The sequence below is a fragment of the Falco punctatus genome, assembly GCF_963210335.1.
Source record: "Falco punctatus genome assembly, chromosome: 1".
NCBI lineage: Eukaryota > Metazoa > Chordata > Aves > Falconiformes > Falconidae > Falco > Falco punctatus.
Window position 1 is genome coordinate 35,394,343 of NC_137580.1, and position 25,038 is coordinate 35,419,380.

General features: G+C 40.4%; 1 long non-coding RNA gene across 1 annotated transcript; it reads right to left on the reverse strand.

Annotated features, from left to right (window-relative positions):
• Positions 1 to 45: 45 nt before the first annotated feature.
• LOC308057113 lies at positions 46 to 23,957 on the reverse strand. Its single transcript, XR_013925140.1, has 3 exons — positions 13,256 to 23,957; positions 9,283 to 9,373; positions 46 to 5,670 (listed from the first exon to the last, which is right to left on the reverse strand). It is a non-coding gene; the product is annotated as an uncharacterized lncRNA (long non-coding RNA).
• Positions 23,958 to 25,038: the final 1,081 nt, after the last annotated feature.

A 25,038-nucleotide genomic window follows, 5' to 3' on the forward strand; every position in this document is an offset into this window, starting at 1 on the left:
CTACCTCAGCTACTTAAGTTAGAGAAACACTGGTCTGAATACTGCAGTGAAGTTTATTCTAGGAGATGACAGAAGACTTGTAAAATATCTAAGCTGTTATTTAATGTTATATTGATTAACTTGAATTAGCAAGTTGCCAATCTGCTATTCACTCAATCTGAAAGAAGATTACAACTACTGTTTTAGGTGAACCCTGATGTTATGCAGGGATAGCCTAGGGAAGTCGTGCAGTTTGCATAGATAGAGCTGACCTATATTGCAGACACCAGTTACTGGAGATGTAGGACAACTACAATCATCTATTCAGCATGGTAAGCAAGGAAAAAATCTCAACAGGGAAAGTGGCAGGGGCAGCTAACTTGCTGCTGCTTTCAACTGCTTCCCTCAGTCTGAAGTGTCAATGATGGAAATGCCTACGGAAATATGTGCCAGATGACTCATTGCTAAAGCTGGTAAAAACTGACTGTGCAAGATTAGAGCAGTGACTGTGCAGGACTGGAGAGCTATTTCAGACACAGAGACTGAATTACTCTTTCTAAATCTGTCATTGTAGTTAGGTTTTAAATAGGTCTGGATTTACAAAAATACTTCTAAAAATGGTTGTAGTAAGGTTGTGTCTGACAAATTTTCTTCAGTATGTAGAATATTAGCAGTGCAGCTACCATGCATGTGCAAAAATTGAATGAGAATTTGCAGGTTTTTGTTCAAATAACTCGTGGAGCAGTGCTTTTCTGAAATTGATGTAACACGTAGTGGAAATCAGAGCTGTTCCTGATTATGTTTGTTTACATATTATTCAGCTGTTGCTATCATCTGGATTTATCATGGTAACAAGTAAATGTGTCATTTTTCCCTACCACACCATGAGGTGAGGTAGGAAGGTGTTCTGTTTTACAAATTATTCTGATTTTTAATGTAGGAAGCCTGTGGCATAGCCAGGAATTGAATGCAGGTCATACTCCACACAGGCATGCACTTTGACCACAGTGCTGCTTTCTGTTTGGCACCTAGAGGGTGTTACATTTGTCTTGGATATGAGAAGAGTGATGACAGTGATAGTCCACATAAGGGCTACATAAATGACAGGGAGAAAAAGAAATGTAGCTACTGCTCCTATTTCAAGGGTTTAGTACATTTTGTTTATAGCCCTGGTTCATATGCAAAAATGCACCCAGAAAAAGTTGTGGGTTTGATTACATTACCTTTAATCAAGCATAAATGCCATTTGTATTTGTGTAGCATACACAACCAAAGCCAGGAACCAGCAGTATTGCTGCTATCTTCCAGACAGGTTTTGCAATATCACCCCCTTCTCTCAGGATAACTTCTCATCACCCTGTGTCATTTCATGGATTTCAGAAAGCCCAAGGATGCATTCCACAGTGGTCAACTAATCTGAAATGCAAATAAAGAGTATACAGAACGCTGGGGAACTTTAAGGCACACATATCTGGTCCTGTATTAAAATAAAAAAAAAGTTGAAAAACATTTAATATAATCTGTAAAACCAACAATAAAGGATGTGTCTCTGTGCTCCTTAAAGCGATCTTATATGAAGACTGCAGAATATGGCTTTCCACAAAACACTTCTCAAAAGTTACACATGTAAAAAGAAGAATTCAGTGATTTTAATTACAACTGATTTATCAGGAGATGTTTTCTTCTCAAACCACAAATGCAGAGTGAGGTCTGATTCTCTTCTGACTTGTACTTATGTTGACATTAGTGATGCTGGTTTTGATTTTGCACTGATTCAAGAGTATGAATTGTTAATCTGCATTTCTCTTAATTTCGAGTTATGCTTAGTTCCCATCCTCAAAGAGATACAGAACAAAGCCTCCGGGCAGACAGAATCTTTCTTTCTGGAACAGATGAGTACGTCTATTAACAAGGTTTAGAAAGCTTCAAGGCCAGTGTAACATCCAAGCAGATAAATCAGAAACAGGATGGTATGGTTAAAGTTTCCGTAAGACGCAAGTCTGGGGGAAAAAGAAAAAAAAATACTCCTAATCACATGCAGATAACAGCATCTGATCTTTACAATAGGATTTTGAACAATGTTAGATGGTTAGCACCAGGTCACGCTCTACATTATATTACTAATGCAGACTGGAACAGAAAACAGCAAACACAACATGCCAAGTGTGAATTCTATTAGAGGCAACCAAGAAACAAAAAAATTACAATAGACGTTTCTTCTGTCCTTTCTTCTTTTGAAGTATTTCTCCAGAGTGGCAGAGAAGTAATTTTTTGTGGTTTAAGAGTCTAGACTTTTCATAAAGTTAGGCAAATTTCTGTCATGAAAGAAAAAAAAAAAAAAAGTCTTAAGTAGGTGTAACAATGCAAAGTAACAGTAACAAAGTGTGGAAGGTAAAGTTTGAATTCTCTCAGTCATCCACTAAAAGCCCTCAAAAAACGAAGTGCTGGACAGTGTCTTCTTCAGTGCACTATTGGTGTCTCCATGTACTTTAAAAGAAAACAGTGATTGATCCAGGCATCATTAATGATATGATGTGGGCGTAGTTACTTGATGAAGCACTTCAGGAGACTTAGAGGATCCCAAACCTCTAAGTTATGAGCATGATCATCCTCATAACTGCAAAGTGATTCCTGAGCTACAGTGATTCCACCACTGCCTGTCCTTGGAACTTTGGCTATGTAATGTTGCCTTCACACCGGCTGTACGTAGTGCTGAAGGAAAAAATGAGCCTGCAGCCCATCCCCCTGCAAACACTAGTTATTCTGGTCCTAAAAGACACTCAAGCGGTATTCAGAATGGCCATTTCTGAAATTTTGCTAACTTTAGCATGCACAGATGTGACAGAAGGACAATTGTTTTTTGTTCATGAAGAGGAAATGAGTATACCTGTGTCCATGTAAAGGGTCACACAATACAGCTCATTTTTGCCTGTATTGAAGTCTGAGACTCGCTGCATTTGTTCAAGGAATATGGCATGTATTACATATTCAGGTGGTCTAGTTATAGACAGTGTCTGATAATCTACATTTTCTCAAAACTCTACTTCTGTCTTGAATACTTTCCATTCATACTCTAAACAACAGATTTATATAGCTTCGGCTTTTTAAAATAAATCAAGGGTCCTTCAACATATGAAAGCCCAAACAATTGTAAGTTAGAGATGTTTGTCAATTTTGATGTGGGCAAGAAATTCGCATTCAGGGAAAAAAACCCTGAATTTCTTCAACCTTTCCCTCCCACTCACCCTCAATGGAAAAAGAAAAATTATAAACAGTTTCAAAATACAGTTTTAGGAAAATAAACTGTCTAGCTAGGCAAATAAACATTACTGTTTCCTCTTCAGTATACTGCAGTTTAATAATGTTCTTTATATAAACAAATTTATCAACAGGAATTGCTCTTTTTTCAAGTGGTAATAGTTGTTTTTTTCTCTCTGTGTAAGGTTGTCATTGTGCAATCTGATTTTTTTTTATAGTTCTATTTTTAGAAAACAAGTACTAAATTATTTTAAGTGTTTAAGCAAAATTGAGGAATACCTACTTGATCATGTTAAAATGTCAAAATAACAACAGTAAGTATTTAGAAAAGTCAGATTTACTTGCAATATATTGAATTGGGTTTTCTTTTCTTTTCACATATTTCATGTAAGTATCAAAACTAATAAACATTAAGGCTGATGACTTGTTCTCTGCCATTGTAAAATCTACCACTCTAATCTCAAAAGCACTATTAAAATGGACAAAGAACAGACTTAAAGGATTTCCTGTGTCTCCCATAGGCACATTATGGTTTCATTTTGCCTTAAAGAGAAATAATATACAAACTTATATAATCTACCTATAATAGTGATTTTAGTAAGATAAAATTTTATGTGATTGTCTTAATATTATTTATCAGACGTTAAAAGTTAAGATTTACCATACAATGTGTGTAATTAAATCATAACCAGATAGTTAGGATTAGTTACAGATATTAATGTGTATGTGAAAAGCTTCAGAGAGATCATGTTGCTCCTTCATCACTTCAGTGCTTTTGCTGACAATGATGTTAATAAATTTGCATTTTCCTTTCATATTCATATAAAAAAAGCTTAAAGAAGAGATGGATTAGAAAACGTTTACACAGAATATTTGCATTCCCTATGTGATTTTTTTTGCATTAAAAAGGAACTTTCTGTATTTGCTCTATATTAAAAAAGCAAAAACCTATGATTCATTGAAAGACTGAAGAGGTTCTGATTTTTAGTTATGTAATTCACTCATAGCACCTAATACAGAGAATGAGCAAAAAGCACTTTTCAGATTTCTAGCAATCCAACAAATGCATTATTTTTTAAGCTTAAAAATACCGCTTACTGAGTATGTGTGTGTAACGGAAGTCAAGCATATTTATGTGAAAGCAGCACGGTCAGGATACCAGTTCTTCTCAGAGAGGGTATTCATTTGTAAAAGTTAGCTTTTTTCTTGGCAGTGTTGGAGAGGAATGTTGGATTTAATTTAAAATGATTAATGAGATTTTGTCAGACTCCCTGCCTTTACCACCACTGCAGTTTGTCAGCACAACAACCTGGGAAACCCGGACGCCACTCTGTCGCCCAAAACAGCTTTCCAGGAAAAAATAAACCTGAGTAACTAGTGCCAGGTACATGTCAGTGGTATTGTCTTTCAGCTGTTGAAAGTTTAACTCTTAAGTTGGGACATTTACACATTCTGAGGAAGTGAACCTCATTTGTTATTTCAATAGTCTGGTTTTGACAGTGGATACCAGTATAAACTTAAGTTTTCAGAGCAGGCATAGTCTTTATATTTAACCATTTGGAAAATCCTATAATCCATGCAAACAAGAAATTCTTTAAAGGCGGCAGGGATGATCAAAGCTCATTCTGGTAAGTTTTTCTGGACGAAGACCATCTATGCAACCTGCCTCATTTCTGGCTGTATTCCATTAGAGGGATCTCATCCTCTGAGCCCTACGCATGCAAACAGGCTGCCAAGTGGCAAGGAATGCTCTGGTGGACTCCAGGCAAGCACAGCTGTGTGCGCATGATACCAATACCCAAAACTTAGCAAGTTCGCAATACTAGTTGTATGTAACCATAACATAAGAAAATCTGCAATTCTTTTGAAATGTCTGGTAGATATTTAGAATTATTTATAATTTGCCTTTTTCACTTTCCTTGGTGAAATTTAATCTGCTGGGCCACAGTTTGAGCATTGTGCTCTCCTTCCACATGAAATAAACAAGAACAGGAAAGGAGATTTAATTTCAAAAGCAGCCTTCCCCTTCTAAGAAAACATACATCTGCCTGTGCTGCACAAGTCTTTCTGCAGTCACATAGCCCTGTATCCAAGGATGTGCAAGGGGCACGTGAGTCCTACCCACTAAGTCAGCAGGCCAAAGCTCCTGTGAGGCTTCACAGAGATGTAGATGATGAAAAAGACTTGGTACTGCTCTGCTACACCAGGCAGAACATACTCCTATGGAGCATGGTGCCACAGGTGTTCCTAGCATGACTTTTATCTTTGCCATTTCTTACCTTTTTAAAAAAGCATTTTCACAACTGCTGCTTCCATCTCCATATCCAGAATTCAGACTAATTCTCATATTACATGTAATGCAACTGAATCAAAATATATTTTTTGTAACTGCAGAACTTCTTAAGCTTACTTGCCTTCTGCAGCATTGATCACCTGTGTGACAGAACAAGCAAGGAAAACACAGAACTGCTTTAGAAGTGCTACGGAAGCGCATCTCTCAGTGTGCTTCTTAGTGACTGTCAAGATCCTGCATTTTTTCATTATTCATTTCATATTACATATAACTTATTTAATTAGTTAGTTATATATATAACATTTATATTATTTCTAAATTCCACTTAGGAATTTATATCAACAAATATTTTACTGTTCCATGCTGTCTATGTCTGACAGTACCATTTCTGCTTCGTACTAGCAAAAGCTGGTTTTCTTGGGCGTGGGGTTTTTTTCTGGCTTAGCAGCAAAATTTACAGTAGATATACAACATTTATCTATAACAGTAAAAATACGATAAAGAAACACTTGAATCTTTTTTCCCTATATATATGGTTTAGATGTGTAATAAAATACAGAAGTGACATGATTAGTACTCAGCTTTTACTAAAACTTTTTTTCAGCTTTTTAAAAATAAATGTATAAATATATTACTATTTCCTTTTATTGGTATTAAGTGTTCACAATGTACATTGTGCTGCATAACATATACTGAAAATCACAGCACTTAAAGGGCTAATTTGAAGATTTAAATGGTACATAGATAGACATTGTGCTGACTTCCTATATAAAATAGATTGTATTTATAATCACAAAGACCCTGAAATGCATTGGAAATTCCTGTAACTGAGTAATATTTAGTAATATTAAGTTAAATTGTTAAACATAAATCAAGATTTATGACCTGGGTCTGAAAACAGAAATTAGTAAAAAGGGAGGAAAGCTAAAGGAAGTTATTTTCTTTTCATTAAAGGCTTCATTAAAACTAGTATCTTGTTAGTTTTAATGCAGATTAAGACAGAAGTTTTGAGAGGTGAGATTGGTGGTTTCTGTAAGAGGATACCTGGTCCCAGCCATATTCATACGTCATCCTCCCTCTTTCCTGTGGTAACAGAACAGCCTCCCTTCTGACAAGTCTGCTCCTCTCCACAGCTGTCCCCAGTGAGGCTGAGCAGCCTCCCTTTGCAGCCTACTCTGCTCTTCCCCTCAAATTAGTAAATGGGTGGTGCATAGTCTTGTTATCTTTAAAACATAAAATGTTCTCTGCAATTTCTTAACACTGGTTAAGTAACAGAAACAAGAAGTTAGCAGTTAAGATGTACTCTCAGTGAGAGTCAACATTTTTTAAGTACATTGTTCTATTATACAAAACAACAACAACAATAAAACAGAAAAGGAAGCCTATGTTGCCAATCAAACAGCTTTATGTCAATAACTTCAACCTCATAATTATTCCAAAATCATCCTCAAATTAATTCCACCAATGCCAATTAGTGGTCTTTAGTCTATTATAGAAGTTGTTCACTACATGCTTGAACTAAGCATAATTATGCATCGACTGTGAGGTAACAGTTGCAGAGCCTTATCAACATTAACCTCTACCACACAACTTCCAAGATACACCCTAGTGAAATTCCAGCCTCACAACTGTCAAAAGCCAATCAGTAACTCACAGAGTAGAGTCAAGATGTCACTATGGTTTGAAAGAAGCAAAGGCTTAGAAGTATCTTTAATCCCTGACCTTCTGACAGACCCATGGTTTCAGCACACTGTTTAAGCCGATAAATGTCACTGTGTTACCGACTGCAACATCGCAATATTCTCAAATCTTTTTGGATAACCTATTCTCAGTAAAGCAGAGAAACAAAAGCAGGTTGACTCTCTGGAGGCTTTCTGATTACTACAAGTAGTGCAAGTAATACTGGTACTTAACATAAGCAATGCTGTAGTCAAAAAGCATTTAACCTCAGAGAAAAGAGAAATAATGAAATTCAATGCCCATGATGCATAGGAGGTCTGTAAAATAAATAGCAGAGTCCCACCTGTACAGGCATAGCAGAATATTGGTCTAAAAGAAAAGGTGTCTCAGTTTTAGTAAACTATAATCTGATTTGCTTAAGTGGTGATTAAAGTGCCATTTTGGTTTCACCCCCTTTGTAGCCAAATCTCAGTGTGCAGGTATACCAAATAACGTAGCGAAGGAGAATGTATTTGTTCATATGCCAATGAATAGCAACCTGTCAGCTCTGGCTGGCACTTCTCAGAGTCTGGTGAGTCAGTAGCGTTGTCTTCAGAGGTAAGATCTTTCAGAAAGAGATTTGACACTTGCCATATCACAACGTTTAGAAGGTATGCTCAAAGGCTGAAGAAAACCAGGCTGGCTGGCTGGGTGGGGTTTTTACACTGCCAGGTATGTGTATTATATTATTCTCTCCCCCTTTCCTCCTTTTTCACTTTCTTCATTTCCAAAAGACCTTGTTTATATCATTCTTAACAATCAATTATACTTGGGGAGGGGGGGAGACTGTGAATCTTTGAGTATATAAAAAAAAAAAAAATGTGTGAGCTTTCACAGTTTTTCTGTAACATTAAAATACCATTCCTGTGGAATTTTTGTGCATAAAGATTGTAAACTTTGTGTGAGCCCAAACTGATCCACAGGTATCTGAGAGGAGAAGAGAGTCACCTTACAATTACTACCCCAGAAAGTTAGAATGTGGAACTGGTGTTACTGTGCTTACAAAAATATCACTTACATCAAAGTTATCAAATATTTACAGAAAATTTTTAGTTATTTTTATTAGTTATTATTAATTTTTATTTCATGTACTATTTTAACTGAAAATTGTCAATTAATAATTTTATCCCCAACTATGTCAGTCTTATCTACCTTAGCTCAAGACAAGTTTCTGTGAAAGGACTCCATAATACGTCGCTATGGAAAATCATATATCAGGTTCACAAGAATAAAGCTTTGACTGATGAAGCTCTCACATGGTGATAAGTATAAATTGTTATACAAAAATGAAAATGGCCTTTAAGCAATCAAGTGATTCAATCTGTTTTAAACACAAGTCCTTACAGAGGGGGTTTTATGTGTAAGCAGATGAATAACCCAATCCCTATTATGCTGATGATACACACCTTTTAAACACATACTTTCAAATTTCTGAGAAACCAATGACACCAACTTTCCTATTTATGTCTGCAAGACCCAGCCAGCTTGGAAGGGCAGCACCACAAACCACTCTCTTGACATGAGTAGTATTTGGTTCGGGCTCCTTCTAAGATTTGTTTTAACAGATGACGATGAAATGAAGGTGAGTTTAATATCAAGTTTGTTCTCAAAAAGAAAACTTTATTACAACAAATGCAGTAACTGCCACAAAAGAAAAATATGCTTGAAAATGGCTCTATAGCAGCAAGGCAGTCACAAGGTCTTTCCTGAGCAAAACCAACACTCTGGTCCCCAGTTCTACAAACATGTTTGGCAGGTTTTGCCAGCTGGGAAAAGCTTCCCTTGATACTCCTGTCAAAGCACAGCTTCTGCTCTCTTGAGCATCATTCTCCCACCAGGCCACAGCAGCCCAGGGCTTTCCTTGATGCTCACTATCCAGAAGAAAGGGCCACAGTTTCAGACTATGGCAACATAAGAACAACCACACACCATTTCTGCAGTATCAGCCACCTCTCTGTTTCAGTGAAATTCCTAATTTACACCAGCCCAAAATATGCCCCTCTTTTAAATCCCAGACCTTGATTTTCTCCTACCTTGGCATGTAACTATTCTTTCTGCATTACTAGGATGCTACAGATCTGTTATGCTCTTTGTGCTATGGATTCCTTCTTCACACATGTCCTCCTGCAAGCAAAAGACTCTGTGTCAGAGAGGGCACAAACTCCATGCCGTGCAGAGCTCTTATTATCAAAAGATCATAAAAAAAAAAAAAAAAAGGAGAAAAAAAAAAAAAAGCGCAGAGGTGCATTTGCAGGGACCTATCCCTGGATACAAATATGTTTCAAATTAAAGTAAGACTAGAAATGACTGCAACATGAAGAATACTTTGCTGACTAGAAAATCTGGTAAACTCATGTCTTTTCCAGATATATCTATTGCCTCGTATTTTAAAATCACCAGGTTTCACATTTTTCAGCCACATACTCTTGAAATTGTGTCCCTTACCATAGGTATAATAGGATTTTTATTATTTTTTTTTTTAAGTCTCCAACTTGCTTAAACACTTATTTTCTCCATCTCTTTTCTAACATTTCCCTTGCTGGTATTAAAACATACAATGTAATACATAACTTTCTAACAACACCTCCTACTTTTTCACTGTGATTTCCTAGCTTTATTGGGATCTTTCTAGATAGTTTCTCTTAGAACGGCTTACAGGAAAAAAAAAATTAAAAAGTGTAAATACTACAAAGTTGACAGGGTTTATATGCGTATATTTATACCTTCCATATATCCTAGGCTCCTGGTCTGCTTGCTTGCCAGTATGATTGATTGACTGCGTCCTGCAATGTGTTTATAAAAAGCGGCAAGTTCCGTGTTTGTACAGATCTGCAAACATCCAAAGAAAGCCAAGCGCCCGGTGATGCTGCTGTTGGCTCTATTCCTGCAACCTCAGACGGCAGTATTACTACGGCAGCGGTTATTACTGATACCGCTGATAAGCTGCCCTTCCTCCTCCTCTCCACCTCCCCGGCCGGGGCTCGAGCGGAGCCCCTGCAGCCGGGGGACCTGCGCGGGTGCCCGCGGGGATCACCGAAGCGAACGCAGAAAATTAATCAGCTCGTCCTTGCTGAGGCTCCGAGGAGGCGATGGAGAGAGCGGGGGAAGCGGGGAGAGCGGGGTCAGCGGGGTCTTATCTCCCGCCCCGCCTCCCTGTTTCAGGAGGGTCCCCTGTTACTACAGGGCGACAACTGGGTCACTTTACAGCCGCGTCACTTGGAGGGGAGGAAAAAAAAAAAAAAAAAAAAAAGCATAAAATAAAATAAGCTGCCCAGGGATGAAGGAGCCTTACTCCAACGCGTTATTTATTTTAGAGCCGAGCCGAGCCCTGCTCCGCCCCACCCGGTCTCCACCTGCCAGGGCGTAGGGCTGGGAAGATCCCCCTGCCCTAACCCGCCCTCCCGGGGGTCTTTTCCATGTGGATCCCATTATCATCATTTGCTCCTAGTATAAGGGGGATTAAAGAGATTAGAATGAAAATAATTAAATGATCTTCTAATTTACCCCTTCGTGCTGGTTGCAAGTGGAAATGGAGAGGGGACTCCACCTAGAGCAACTGAGACAGGGTTTGTGATTCCCTGTGGAAAGGTTGGGGTTTTTTTTTAAAGGAAAGGAAGGAGAGGGATGGGAGGGGGGAAACCCTCACAACTGTCAACTGTTTTCCAAACACTGGATTAATGCTGGCCAGACCTTTGTCGTAACGTGACCCTACTGTTTTCAAATGTGTTTTCCAACCTGTAACCGTTTGTTAAATCTCAGCGTTGACTAACGAAAGCAAAAGAAAACCCCAAAATGCTCGGATGCTCAGGGGTTTCGTTGTTTTGGCGGTGGGAAGGTGGAGAAAATATTTTGAGGTTGGTTCGTTTGGTTTGGGTTGTTTTTTTTTTCCTGCAACAAGCGAGATCCCTATACTTCATCATTTGGAATAAAACCGTAATCCTGATGAAAGGATTTAAACACTTAAAAATAACAGGCAGATTTTAATCTGAGGAGGGCTAGCCGTTTCAGCCTCTTTTCTTTTTCAAGGGAAGTGCTATGAACAAGTGAGAAAACTGCTTATATATATAAGCACACACTCACATATAGCTGCATGTTCACTTATGTACCTACCTTTATGAATCCATACCTCAATCTTTACGGCTTTCGTTCACACGGATAAAATTAAGAGCTTAGAACCATGTCTGAGAAGAGGTAAAAATTCAAAGTCGCAAGCGCCTTTTTGGGGGGTTGTTTTTTGTGTTTGTTTCTTTCTTTCTTTGAGTTTAAGTAACGTTAACATTAAAGAGAATATTAATATACAGGGACCCACCTGGGGAAATTGCCGAAGTGGATTTTCAACGGCAAAAGGCGGCAGCCCTCGCGAAGCCAGCGGCAGCGGCGGTCATCGACGCCGCATCTGCCTTTCCGAGCAGGGACCCCGGTGAGGGGCGGCCCGGGGGCGGCGGGGGGGCAGCGCTGCCGCGCTGCGAAAACCCCGCTCGGCCTCCACCCACAGCCGCCAAGTCACTAGAACCAGTCGATTCATTTTAAATGGGCAGAGACGGCGACATAATCCACCCCTTCGCGATTAACACCGAACCAGATTCGAATTGTAAAGCCCTCGGGAGATGCGGTGCTGCTTGGGGGTGGGGGTGGGGGGGTGGGAGATGAGCCGGAGACGCTCAGAAAATGCGAAGTTTACAGCTGTAAAGCCTCTGCTACCTGAAGGCACAGCGCCAGAGCGGGTAATTCCTTTCGGCAATTACTTCGTTTGACAGCAAGCAGATCAAAAAGAAAACCTTGTAGGAAAAGCTTCAGGACCCGCAGTGGAGGGTGACACTTCTGCGCCCCCCCGGGTAGGCGACAGTCCTAGCACACCCTGCGGATGCTCCGCTCTCGGCGGCTCTGAGCCTGCAGGGCTGCCCGCAGGCAACGCTTCGGCTTGGTTGGGTTCAAAAGGTACTTCTAAAGCTGAAAAATTGTCCTGCGGGGTGTCGTTACTTTTAAAATAGTAGACCTTTCAGGGTGAAGTGTAAGTATAGAAGTTTCTTTGATTCGACGAGGAGGGAAAAATCCCGTTTGCTGTCAGAAGGTAATTTTCAGCTACTGGAGAGGTTACCGACTTTAAATATTTTTCTTTCCTCTATAAAGTTATTGGCCTGCTTTCATGGTTACTGAGATGTTTATCCGGCATTAAATGGAAGCCTGAATCCCGGCATTCATTTGGCAGTAACTCTCTCGGTGAATGCCCGTTAGTACGGCGCGGAGCCCTGCGCCCGGCGGCTGCCGCCCCCCAGGCGGCCGGTGGTGCCCAGCCGGCGGGGCGAGGCGCGGCTCAGCCACCTGCGGAACCACCGCGGCCCGCGCCCGCCGGGGGCGGCCGGGCTTTCGGCCCGCGGTGCCCGAGCGCTGCTGCCTCTAACGCCTCCTTTGCTGAGCCGGTGACCGGCCGCTCCTGTTGTACTGTGTATGGACCATAAAAGCTCCGGCGTGGGGGGAGCCGCGGGAGGAGCAGGTGGCCGCTCCGAGAGGTTTCTCTTTTTTCCCCCGTTTTAACGCAACATAGACAGACCCTCGGCTTTACTCCCAGCGCCCCCAGACCCTCCATTTCTTCACGGAAGAAACGGGAGGAGCTCCGGGGTAGAAGTGCCCTCTCCCGCCGCGTCGCCGCCGCCCGTTGATACCGCTCGGAGGCCGCGGCGCTGGGGGCGAAGCTGCGCGGCAGGAGCGAGGGGCGGGGGGCGCCGGGGGGAGGAGGGGGCGCCGGGCGGGCGCCACGTCCCCGCGCTGCTCCCCCGCCACCCAGCGCGGGGCCAGAGCCCCCTCTCCCCCGGCAGGTCCGTGCCATTCAGTAAACGCCGAGAGGAAGGAAAAAGAGAAGGGGGGGGGGGGAGAAGTAAAAGAAGAAGAAACGAATAAATGGGATAAACCAACAAAATAAACCCCACGAGAAACTCAAACCAAAAAGCTCAAACCACCACCACAAACCAACCAGCCCCCAACCCACAGCGGCCAGATTAAGTTTACCTTCCGCGGCCGGGAGGGATGCCATTACTCTCCCTTCTGGCGGGACGGGCTCCCCTCAGAGATCCCCCGTCTCCTGCGGTAGCCGCTGCCTCTGTCACCTAGAACGACACACGCGTGCGTGTAACACGCAGCAGCTCCCCCGCGGTTCAGAGCCGTGCCCGGGGCGCCCCCCCCCGCCCCCCGCCATATAAGGCGCTCCGGGAAAGCCCCGCGGGACCCGCCGGTGCCAAGCATGGTCCCCGCCGCTTCGGGTCACCCCACTTCGCCTCAGCCCCTCCGTCATGGGGAAATCCTTCTTCTCCTAGAAAACCCTGGTGGGTTCGGTGTGGTTTTTTGTTTGGGTTTGGTTTTGGGTTTTTTTTGTTGGTTTTTTTTTGGGTTTTTTTGTTTTTTTAAGGGATTTGCTGGGGCTGGGCTCGGCATGCCCCCTCCAACGTGCCGGGAAGAAGCCGCCCACCCAACTGGGGCTCCTCGGGCACTCCCAGAGCCGCGGGGAGCCCCCAGCCATGCCCAGGCGGGGGTTGCGCCGGCCGGAGCCCTCACCCGTCCCGACGGCTCATGACAGCCCGCTCCGCCACCCGCCCGCCGCGGCGGGGAGCCGGCTCTGCGCCGAGTCGGGCTGGACGGGGCCCTCCCCGGCACCGGCATCTGACTTAGAACCGCCTCCACAGAAACACAAATAAACAACCTGGGGAGAGGGAGAAGAAAAAAAACCACCACAAAACCCCCAACCCAATCCCAAAGCTGACAGGAGCTACAAACACTACATACGTGTAGGGACGGCAGAAAGAGCAAAAGTAAATAAATCTGAGCGAACTCATTGCAAAGCAAAAGCGAGCCCTTTGTGTAGGCGGTGCCGCCGGGGAGGGCGGCCGGGGCGCTCGGAGCCTGCCCCAGCCCGCGGCGGGGCACCTACCCTCGCCTTCAGCTCCAGCCCAGCCGCCCCCAAAGAAGGAAAAAAAAAAAAAAAAAAAAGTATTAGGAGGAGTCCGGGAGACAGGGGGAAAGGCTGAGAGGCACGAAAACCTTCCCCAGGGGCTTCTTCTTTACGTGAGGGGGTGCAGCGGGAGGCGGGGGCAGGGAGCGGCGGGGAACCTGCAACCCGGCTGCAAACGTGCAAATAAAAGCCGATGAAAGGAAACACCTTTTCCCGCCTCCCCCCCCCATCTGCAAATAACCTGTGCTGCTCGAGGAGGACAGCGGGACTAGCAAAAGAAAGAACATGGCCTTTTAGCTGGGGAAAAGAGGAAAAAAAAAAAAAAAAACAAAAAGCTTTGGCAGAGCTTTTTGGGTTTTCTTTTTAAACTAAGTGTATTGGCCAGTGCATTCGTACTCATGTTTCTCTGCACAGAAACCAAAGGATCAAACGAGGTCCCCGAAATCAGTTGTATCTTAATTATTTGTGGCAAAATCCAGAGCCTTCTAACTCTGAGCTAATACGACAAAGGGCTGAAAACGATTCCCCGAGGGAAGGCTTTTCAGCGTCTCTCAGACAAACCCACAAGTTTTTCTCCCTGCATTTGTAATCGCGCCCAATAATTTTCCAAACGCAGAAGAAAATGCATACGACCAAACTCTTTCACTGGAACTGTGAAGTTATTCACACCACTCTTTTTTGAAGAATTACTCTCGCTCGGCAGCTTGAGAGGATGCACGATGCCGAAGGATGCTCTGGACACACGCTTTCAGACTGCAGATCAGTCATATTCCTGCCTGTAATCCCTCCGCACCCACAGTAATTGATAACAACTGCAATTAACAGCTTCGATTTAATGTCTCAATGTTCTCCACATGAAAATATACCGATGATCTGCAGTCTGCAGATCTCAGTGTTACAGCCATCTACAGAACCACTCTCAAACACTCCTTTGCTCAAATATGACCGTCGGGGTACCCCTCTCCGGGGTGTGAAGGGGGCCCTCCCCCACCTGTCCCAAACCGGTTTGCAATCATTTGGCCTCTTCTCAGGTCAGCCTCTCCCACGACACTGATTCCAGCATAATTTCCATTAAAACTAGCAGGCTGGTGACTCCACAGACAGTACAACCAGTTCCATTCAGCTGTTTCAGTTAAGAAAAAAAATCAGTCTGTTAACAGACCTGTCCTAAAACAGAATTGATGCACACATATACATATTCCTAACAAATATCGGTAGTATTTTTTTCTGATACCTCTCCTGTATATTATGGATGCAGTCATAAGTGTCTTTACAACCAGTGTATAATATTCTTGATATGCAGGTGCATATCTGGCTTTACCAGGCATGGAGAGGGTGAAAAGGGCCTGTTTAGTGTCATCAACACTATGTAGTGTCACATTCCTAATCAGATGGTGCAACTGCAGAAGAGCAATGGCCTCTCACCTTACTCCAGGCCATCGCAACTCTAACTGCAGAAAGTCTTAAGAAAAATAGCTATCATCTTCTAGTCATTATGTCCTACTATCTCAATTTTCCAGCTACCAGAAATTGTTTTGAAAATGCAGTTTTCATGTAGAAATACAAAGATGATAAAAAAAGAGTAAAGGTAATTTGTTTTTAAAAAATATATAACCATTCATGCGATGTGGAAGTGAAAACATTTAAGGGGATTGCCTCAAAATTAAAAAAAAAAATATATCTTCTTACTGAGGTTCTCAAATTCCCATTTTTAAAGTGAAAGCATACATTTCATTTACAAGTTCACCTCTAGGGTTTTGTTATAGAAATGTTGGATTATTTGCTGCACAGGCAGCTACAGACTTTTTAAAAAGGAAATTTTGCTCCAACAGCTCACGTTGGCAACTTCCAGTCATCGTAACAGAGCACAGCAGCTGTTCAGTAGTCAGCAGCATTAATCAGGAGCCTATGTCCTGCAGTTTAAAGCAGTGAATGGGTAAGGTAAACAGCTATAAATCCTTATGTCTTAGAGACAAATCCTGCATATCGTATAAGAGGGTAAAAAAGAAGGTAAAGAGAGCCTTTGCTGGCTTGGTTGTCAGTATGGAAATTTTCCACACCACTCCTAGCACCAGGTAAGAGAAGCGCTGGCTGGTAGGGGGGAAGAATTAGCTCTTTGGGCAACTGAAAATGGCAGGGTCAGCAGTTTGCTCACAGGAGAGTCATGCCTCAGGAACAAGTCAAGAGAGAAACAATTACTTGTAGACAATTATACTGTCAGTCTGGCTATTCACAATACTTAGGTTCCCTTCCTATTTTTCTGAGAGTCCAGTCAGACAGACCTTGAGTCCCCCCAAGTGGTCTCAGATATTGCTTACTGCGTTGGGCAGTGCAACGACAAATCTGGGCACAGGACACTGCCAGAGGTTTCCCAAAGGCTCCTGCAGGGACAGGAGTGGGATTTTTACTGCCTGTGACCCTTTACTGGGGCATTTCTCAGAGAAACCTGTTGCAGTGATCTGATTTGCTTCCTCACCTTCTGGGATGATTTCTCCTCTTGCATCTGCTTTACTGGAGTACACAGAGAAAGAGGGATGGAAATATTAGAATAAGCATGAAAGCCATTTTCGTGGCTGGACACTCATGTATAAGATTCCTGCATTCCTGCTTTTACAGACTTTTGAATTATGTTCTGTGGGTGTTGTCATGAGATGGATGGTGAGCTGTTACCCAAAGGAGCATATAAAGAGCCAGGGCTCCTGAAGAACTGTCCTGGTGCTAGACCAAGAAGAGCTGGGAGGACGGTGCAGACTGATGTGAGCTGGTTTGTACAGTCAGCATAGATAGGCAGAAGCAGAATGTCTCTATTTGCCTGAGTTAACAACCCTGCCAAACAGCTTGTGAGCCCTGTGGTAGAAGTAGTACATCTCATTATTCAGGCAATGCTTAATAGTTTGGCTATCTTGCAAACAGCGGCTAGGCTGCTTTTAGAAAGTCACTACATGCCTGTCCAGAAGAGAAAGAAAAGGAGCAATGCACGCAAAAAAGTGCACAATGGTATGCTGAGCTTTATTTTCCTCCCTGAAGATCAGCTCTGTGTATACAAATTTAGGAATATAACTCTGGTGATGAGATGACATTTGGACAAAACAGGGCACGGCTGAAATGGAGTTACTCTCTGTTAATCAGAGCTTCTTTTTTTGTGTGGATGTTGTTGAGTTTTTTTAAGAAAACAGCAGGAGTACTGCATTACTGCCAAAAGCTAGATAATTCATTGTTACAAATTCATAAACACCATTAAAGTTAATGTATATTCTGAAGAGCCTCAGTTTTCAGCTCTATTTCACTTAAAAACAATTGATATGAGATTGATATGAGTGTCTATGTGCCAAAGCCCAGCCTTGAGCTGGACTTACTGTTCAGGGCTCTTTATGTTTTTAGAGAATTCAAAACTAAACCATAGTTCAAAGTATTCAAACATTATAACTACACTGAAGTTGGCTATTCTTTTTCCTGGGATAGCTTGACCTTGCCATTTTAGCCTGACTACCAGAGGACCTGGCATGCAAGTAAAGACAAGAACGAACTACTGAACCTTTCTTTTTCCTGCAATTAATTTCAGAGTACATTATATTATTAGACATGCTCTAGAATACATACTGCAGATAAATCAGCCTTTTTCTCAGCTTTCTGAAGTCAGAAAACCTCTTGATTTGATACAGCACTTACTACCTAGATACTCAAGGGTTGATTCCTAGGTTGGTTACAGAAGAATTTACAAAACCACTACATTTTGCGTGATTTGTTTATGACTGCTGAAACCTGACTATGGGGACAAGAATGAAAAGCTACAACTATGAATTAAGCACACTAAAAGTTTAAGATCTATGAATCACAGTTTTAGACTCAGGTATTTAATTCTGCTTTCAGTTGGTGTTCATATTACTTAAATTCTGTAACTGTGTACTTTCTGATTCTAAAGTTTCCTGTGTACCTTGAATTTGATTCAGCATAACTGCAAATAAACCCTGACCCCACCTAGGATCCAGAAAGCATAGATTTCTCTGCAGAAATTCCCCAAGGTGGCTCATCCAAAAGATATCTTCTCACAATACCATCTAGTAATCGCTGGATCAAGTTCCTTATCAACTGCAATTATATTGACTCTAAATAAAAAAGAGCTGCACATGGTTGTGTTACTGTTGCTCAGACACTGAGGAAATGGAAGACAGACTCAGTGCCTTTCAAAACCTGAAAGGGCTAGAATACTTTTCTTCTTTTTTTTCTTTCTTTTTTTTTTTTTTTTTTGGTGTGTGTATGTGTGTGTGTTAAAGGAGAAACCACAATTTCTGTGTTTAAAAGAAATTTAAGAAATTGAGTAGAAGTCAAAGGATGCATGGAGTTATCTTGCTTCTCCATGAAGTATTTAGGCTTACAAATCATTAATAATTGAGCAATTTTGTCCATCCCTAAGCAAGGCAAGTGGAAATAGGTGGGGTTAAAGACACAGCCCTGCCCTCCATGTCGCCGCTGGCCAGTGGGTGTTTTTTGATCATATAACTGCATCCCCGTGCTGGACCCTTGCTCTCTGCTCCAAGGGGCTGACACCAAAATTTCTTAGCCAAACCAAGACCCGCGTAAATATCTGCTCATTACCTGACATAATCTTGCTGAGAAACCCAGAGGCAGCTATTATGTGTTGCAGTGTGTGAACTGGAAAAACCAGCGCATTACGAAGCCGAGCTGTGTACACTGGAGGAGGACTGAGGCTCCCCCTGAGTGGTGTGGAGCTGTGCGAAGGCTCAGGCAGCACCGACAGCAGCTGGAGAAACAATTGCAGCCCTACTTTTGGAAAGAAAAGGCAGAGTGCCAGATGGCAGCCGACCAGAAGAGCTGAGTTCTAAACAAAAGCCCTAAAAAAAAAAAAAAAAAAAGAAAGAAAAGAAAAGAAAAAAAAAAAGGCGGCTAAGCAGAGAACTAGTCTTTAGGGGCAACACAGATTTCATTGAGAGGTATGAAAAAAAAAAAAAAAAAAAGATGTCCATGCTGTCTGTTGCTTTTCCAAAGGGCACATATTCTTTTATACCTGCACCAAAACATTGCAAAATGTTACCTAGCTTACTTGTAAGTCAGAAAGCTGCTAAGGAAAAAAAAAAAAGCAAGCTTTCTTCAAGGGGAGTTTGATGTGCTGTTTAGCCTGCTCTGTCATTTTTCTTGTCTCTCTTCATAATCCCTATGTAACCCAGAAACGGCCAGTAAAAAAGAGAGACCCTCTGCTTGTTTAATTACTTCCTGAAAATTTGACAACTAGTACTTCGGTCTCATTGGATAATCTACTTTTAAATTGCCTAGTCTTTCAAAGACAGCATAATTATTTGAGTACACTTACTTCCCTAGCTATACATCATGCCTATCAAAATTAAATGCTTCCAACATACCATTGCAGTGTTTTAATATTTCACTTCTGTAATACATTTAACAGTAAATTGATCCTACACTTCCTTTTAAAAAAAAATTTCATACCTTTAGCAGTAAAGCACAGTCAGAAGTCGGGTCTTTTTTCCCTGATGTGGGAATAAAGTTATTTAAAGAATGATAGAGAGACTTATAAAATGCAAAGCTTGGCAGCAATATTTGTGATGTTTAAAATTTTTTCCTTTATTTCTGCTTTAAAAAAAAGTCAATTTCATAAATAAAACTAATTTCTGACCTAAATATGTAAGCAGACATAACTCCATGAGTTTATAGTTTTGCTCAACATATAACCAGAATGACAGACGTTATCTCAAAGGAATTGATGTGATTTTCCTCTGAAATTTTGTGATTTTCTTTTTTCAAAACAATAAAATTATTTTCAAAAATCAAGAGTAAACAATTTAATGTACTTATTTAGAAGACTATTCCACTGACATTTTAACTGGTGAATATGTAAATTTTTAGAACTATTTTCTTCTGTGATCTGTATGATTGCTTGTGCTTTATCATCAGAAAATGAAAAACGCTCTTAACATGAATTGATTCATCATCAAAACATGCACTAAGCACGTATTCAGGGTGCAGTTGCTGCAATGTGTGTGTGTCTTTTTCAAAGCTTAAAGACTAACCCACACAGTACTAGGATTTCTCCTGTAGAGAAATGGGAAGCTACAAGCAGTCACGAGCACAGACCTCTGCCCCAGACATTAGCATTGCTTTTGAGCATTCCTCTTTCAGGATATGCTGGATTTGAGGTTGTGTTGGTTTTCGGGTTTTTTTGTTTGTTGTGAGACATGTCAGTAAGCCACATTTTCAAAAGAGAGAGCAGTTTTATTTGCAGGGATGCATGCAGACTCTCGTGGTGGATCCTGTTGGTATATGCACCACATGTGCGTGTATGCATGCAAGCCAGAAGACTGTCTACAGCACATGTGCAGGTCAATCCAAGATGAGCAAAACCAAAAGCAAAGGAGGTAAAGAAATAGCACGTAAAAAAAAGGAAAGACAGACACCTCCCCCCCACCCCTTGGTTCTAAATCATCACAAAGACTGCAATATCCTGTTATCTATTGTAGTAACAAAACAAAAATAAAGAAACAAATGTTGCCCTTCTGTGAAGGGAGATAATAAAAAGATCAATTCATTAAAGGGAAAAAAAATCACAGAGGAGAGAAGAAATATGTTGTTTTAAGCTATACTCAAGAAAAGCACAGGCTGACATAACTTTTAAGCAGCCCAAATTTCTTCATATTGGCTGTTCCCATTGTCTTGTGGAGCGAACAGCACAGACACGAGATGAAAGACAAGCCATTGGATGTCTGGTTGCAGCAAACCTGTTTCTAAACCACGCTATCAACCAAGGGGGGAGGCGAGCTTTGCACACTGATCTTCTTCTATTTTTTCCTACTACAGAGCTAAAAAAGACTAAAAAGTACCAACCAAACATGTTTTTGTGGAGCTGATAACAAATCCATTTTACCTTAAAGTGGGAATACTACTCACCAAGAATCAATGTTGATTTAAAATACCTGTCCAGAATGCCTCCTTAATTCTGTTATTATGGTTACCTGGTGGCAATCAGGTGGATACAAGGAAGAAAAAAGTGTCAATTAAATGATGAGAAAATAGCAACATCACTTTAGACACCAACATTTTTTAATTTAATGTCAGAGTTAAATTAGTTAACTACCTGTTTCTTAAATTCTGTTTTCTGATTTCATTGATTTACCAATTTGAGTTTCATCCTGTCTCATACCCTAAACACACAGACATGTTCAGGAAATATTAAAAATGGCAAATCTTATTAGAATTTATGAAACTTTTTCAGAAATAACATATAAAATAACAAATAGTATGCATAAATTAATACTACTCCTTCCCCTACTACAGGATCAAAGCAAAACAATGTGTGCAAAGTGAAAATTGATACACAAGAAAACAATTGGGCAAAATCTTGACACTGGGAATATTTGCAAGATCTGGAAAGAGTGACAGTAATCAACTATGTATAGAATAAGAAATTTTACGAGGTCAGGCTGCTGAACAAAAGCATTAGAGGTATATGCCTACAGCTGAACTCTCAGGATCTTATTTGGCCCTCAGATAAAGTCTGGCCAACAATTCCCACTAATGCTAGTGGAAAGTGTCCTGCACTTCTGAAAACTGCAACACTTATTGAGCTGCCTAAATAAGGTGGCTCGTTAGGCAGAAGGCATATTAAAGGGAGGGAATAACCCTCCATATCCTGACATCTGCACAAACGCTCTCAGTGTACTTGGTCTGCTACCGTGCATAGTCGGTGCTATTTTATCTGTGGGAAGCACAGTAGCATTTTTTTACTCTTACATAGTATTCAAAGGCACACACAGCATCTCCCTGTTCCCAAGCTTTTTATTTTACCAGTGGTTTGGAGACAGTGCACGTTTAGATTAACCTAAACTGTTATGTAAAAAAACCCTCAAAAACCCTAACAACAAAGAAAACATAACAGTTTATTTGAATTTAGTTGATTTTGATTGTAGTTAGTTGATTTTGGTTAGTCATCATCAGATTTGGAAAAATAAAGACATCTCAAATTTCTGTAAAAAAGTAAATCTAGAATTTTTTTATTCAGAAGAGCCTTCCTTAGTAGTTGTTACTGAGTATCCCATGCGTGTTTAATATTTAAGGTCAAAATAGTCACAACAGAATTAAATCACTGTCCTGAATAGAGTCATGCTCCATTCAAAATCACAATACAGTGATTTATAAAAATAGATTAGATCTTAAAAATCAATCATTCTAAATGAAAGAATTCCAGGTGACATCCCACCTGGAATTAATATCTAATTAAATAGAACAGTCTCAAAGGGGAAAAAAATGACTGCTTCAGTAACTTATGCACATGTATCTTGCATTTCCAACTTTTCTTATATAGAAATTCTTACATGGTAGCTGCCACTCAAAAGCTATACTTTGGTTTCAGTCCCAATTTTCAAAATCATGTTACACTGGGTGTCAATTCAAAATAATAATTAACTACTCCTAAACTTCTGATCCATCTTAAAAAGCTTGTACTGAAGCATATTTTCAAATAGAAGTTTGACCCAGAAGTTCTCAAAAATACCTGAAAAAAATGTTCTGATAGTGGTTTACGGTATCAATAATAATAATTAAAAAAAAATGAAAAATCAATGTTTACTTTCTCTTTCCTGGTTTTGTAGGCTCTTGATTTTTTTCTTGAGGTGTTAGAATGTTATTTCCTACCCTCTCCTTAAACCATATTGTTCTAACAGGGCATTGCAGAGCTGCTACACAACAACCCTGTTTGGGACATGCAAATAGCTTTCTTGGTTTGAAATATGTCCTTGTTGCCTGCATACTCCGGGCAAGGCCTGGGGGGAATCCTCACTTCAGGCAAATCTGGTTCCCAGTTGATCATGATGGAGCCAGCATATTGTAAAGCAAATATATTTGTAAGAGATGTAATGTTCCTGTAGAATGCCATGAAAGTAGAAACAACTCAGGTACTGTAGTCAGACAAGTAATTCCTTATCCTTAGAAAAACAAAACAAAATAACTTTATAAGTAAATATAACAAGCTTTTTCTAATAATGGGTGATTTTTTGACAATCTATAATAAAAAAGTCCATTGGGCCAGAGATTCCCCTTCCCTTTAAGGGATTTATTTTTACTTCTTAATTTTTGACTTTGAAGAAGGCTAAGAATTATTTATTTAAACAACTGGCTGCAGATTAAAATTAACACTGTACGTTTCAATTATTATCAATTCATCAGGGAATCAAAAGACTTGGTATCTTTTTAATTAAAATATTTTTATCAGATAACCTAAGCCTCTAAAGCCATATATTTGATTTTAATTAAAAAAAATTCTGGTTGTGATCATTGTTCAGAATTAATATACCAAATAAAATATGGGAAGAAAGGAGGTAAGGGGAGGTTATATAGTGTTACCTGATAAAAGGAGACAGTAATATTTAAAATGAGGTAAGTGTTACACCGATTTATGATGTATTTTATCTTCTAGAGAAACCCTAGTTTATCGTAGTGTCGTTCAGTTTGAAACGTCAGCTGTATATCTGTCTGCTTTTGAATGTAACTCTAGGTTGAAAGGAAAAGGCTTGCAGTGATGTGATGTATAAGCAGATCAAAAGCTTGGCATTTTTTCTGGGATAATTCACTTTTATATTGAAACATTTTTGTTGTCACAAATACATAAATATTATAAATATCTTATAAATATCTTGAAAGAATATTAATTAATAATACTTAACATGCTCTCATCTTCATGGTGCTGTACAAACATCTATTGATCAGAAATTATGAAAACACTCCTTTTGTTTTAGTCCCCACTCATCCCTAACCCACTAGCACCAGGATTTGTATTTTTTATTTTGTTTTGAAAGCAAAACAAAATATTTGCATTCAAAGTCTGCTTTCCTTTGTATCCATAATGTATTTGTATCAGGAGTCTTGCCAGTATGAAAGTGATCCAGTTTGTGAGAAAACACAAATACTTGCATGGTGGCCTTCCGAGTATAAATATAGTGCCCATGTAGCAACATTGAAAATTAATTTATTCTCACTTTATATACTTCCAAAAATTGTAAATCAGACTCTGCTTTTGCTGTGTACGTATTTAAAAGTGGCATGACCTTCCTAGTTGTTCTTGTACTCAAAAACAACCAAATCAAACAAATAAAAACCCCAACCAAAAACCAGAACAAAAGTAAAAAATGTCCAGTCCCAATATAGCAGGGCAAAACAAATCACACACCTAATCTAATCACTCAAAAGCAACCTACCACCAACCAGATGGCAAACTAACCTGTGTGTTACAGCTAGCACACACAGCACGGCAAACAGAGGTGGCACTTTACTTCAGCCGCATACAGTGGACGAGATGAAAACGCTCCATCTTTTCTTAAGGACAGTACTGAATGTAGTATTTATTTTTATAAAACTAAAATTATAAGCCAGCCAGGATCAAACAGTTGCTGTGAATGAAGGAGGAAAGATGGCACCAATTTGCAGGTGAGCAGGGTTTCATTTCTTTCAAGGTAACAGTTCCTACCTCCCGCTGATTTCCAAATATCAAAGAGGAGAAACGTCATTTCTCAGTGATTGCTCTCTAAATATCCTGTTGGTTCTCATCTCCTAGGATTATATTAGTGGACCATTTACCATTCAAAATCAAAAAAAATTGTGGATTGATGGTCCCAGTGCTTGAGAGCATTTAACTATCTCATTTCTGTTTGTGCACCCATGTATCCCATGCAAAATATATTTCTAATTTTGATTTCATAGTTTTACTAGTATATACACACTTTAAAGAAATTAACTGAAGGGAAAAATTGATGGCCTTCATTTGTACCTTCAGTGGGTTGTTTTGCTTTGTGTAAACTAAGCCAATCCCCATAAGCACCACTGC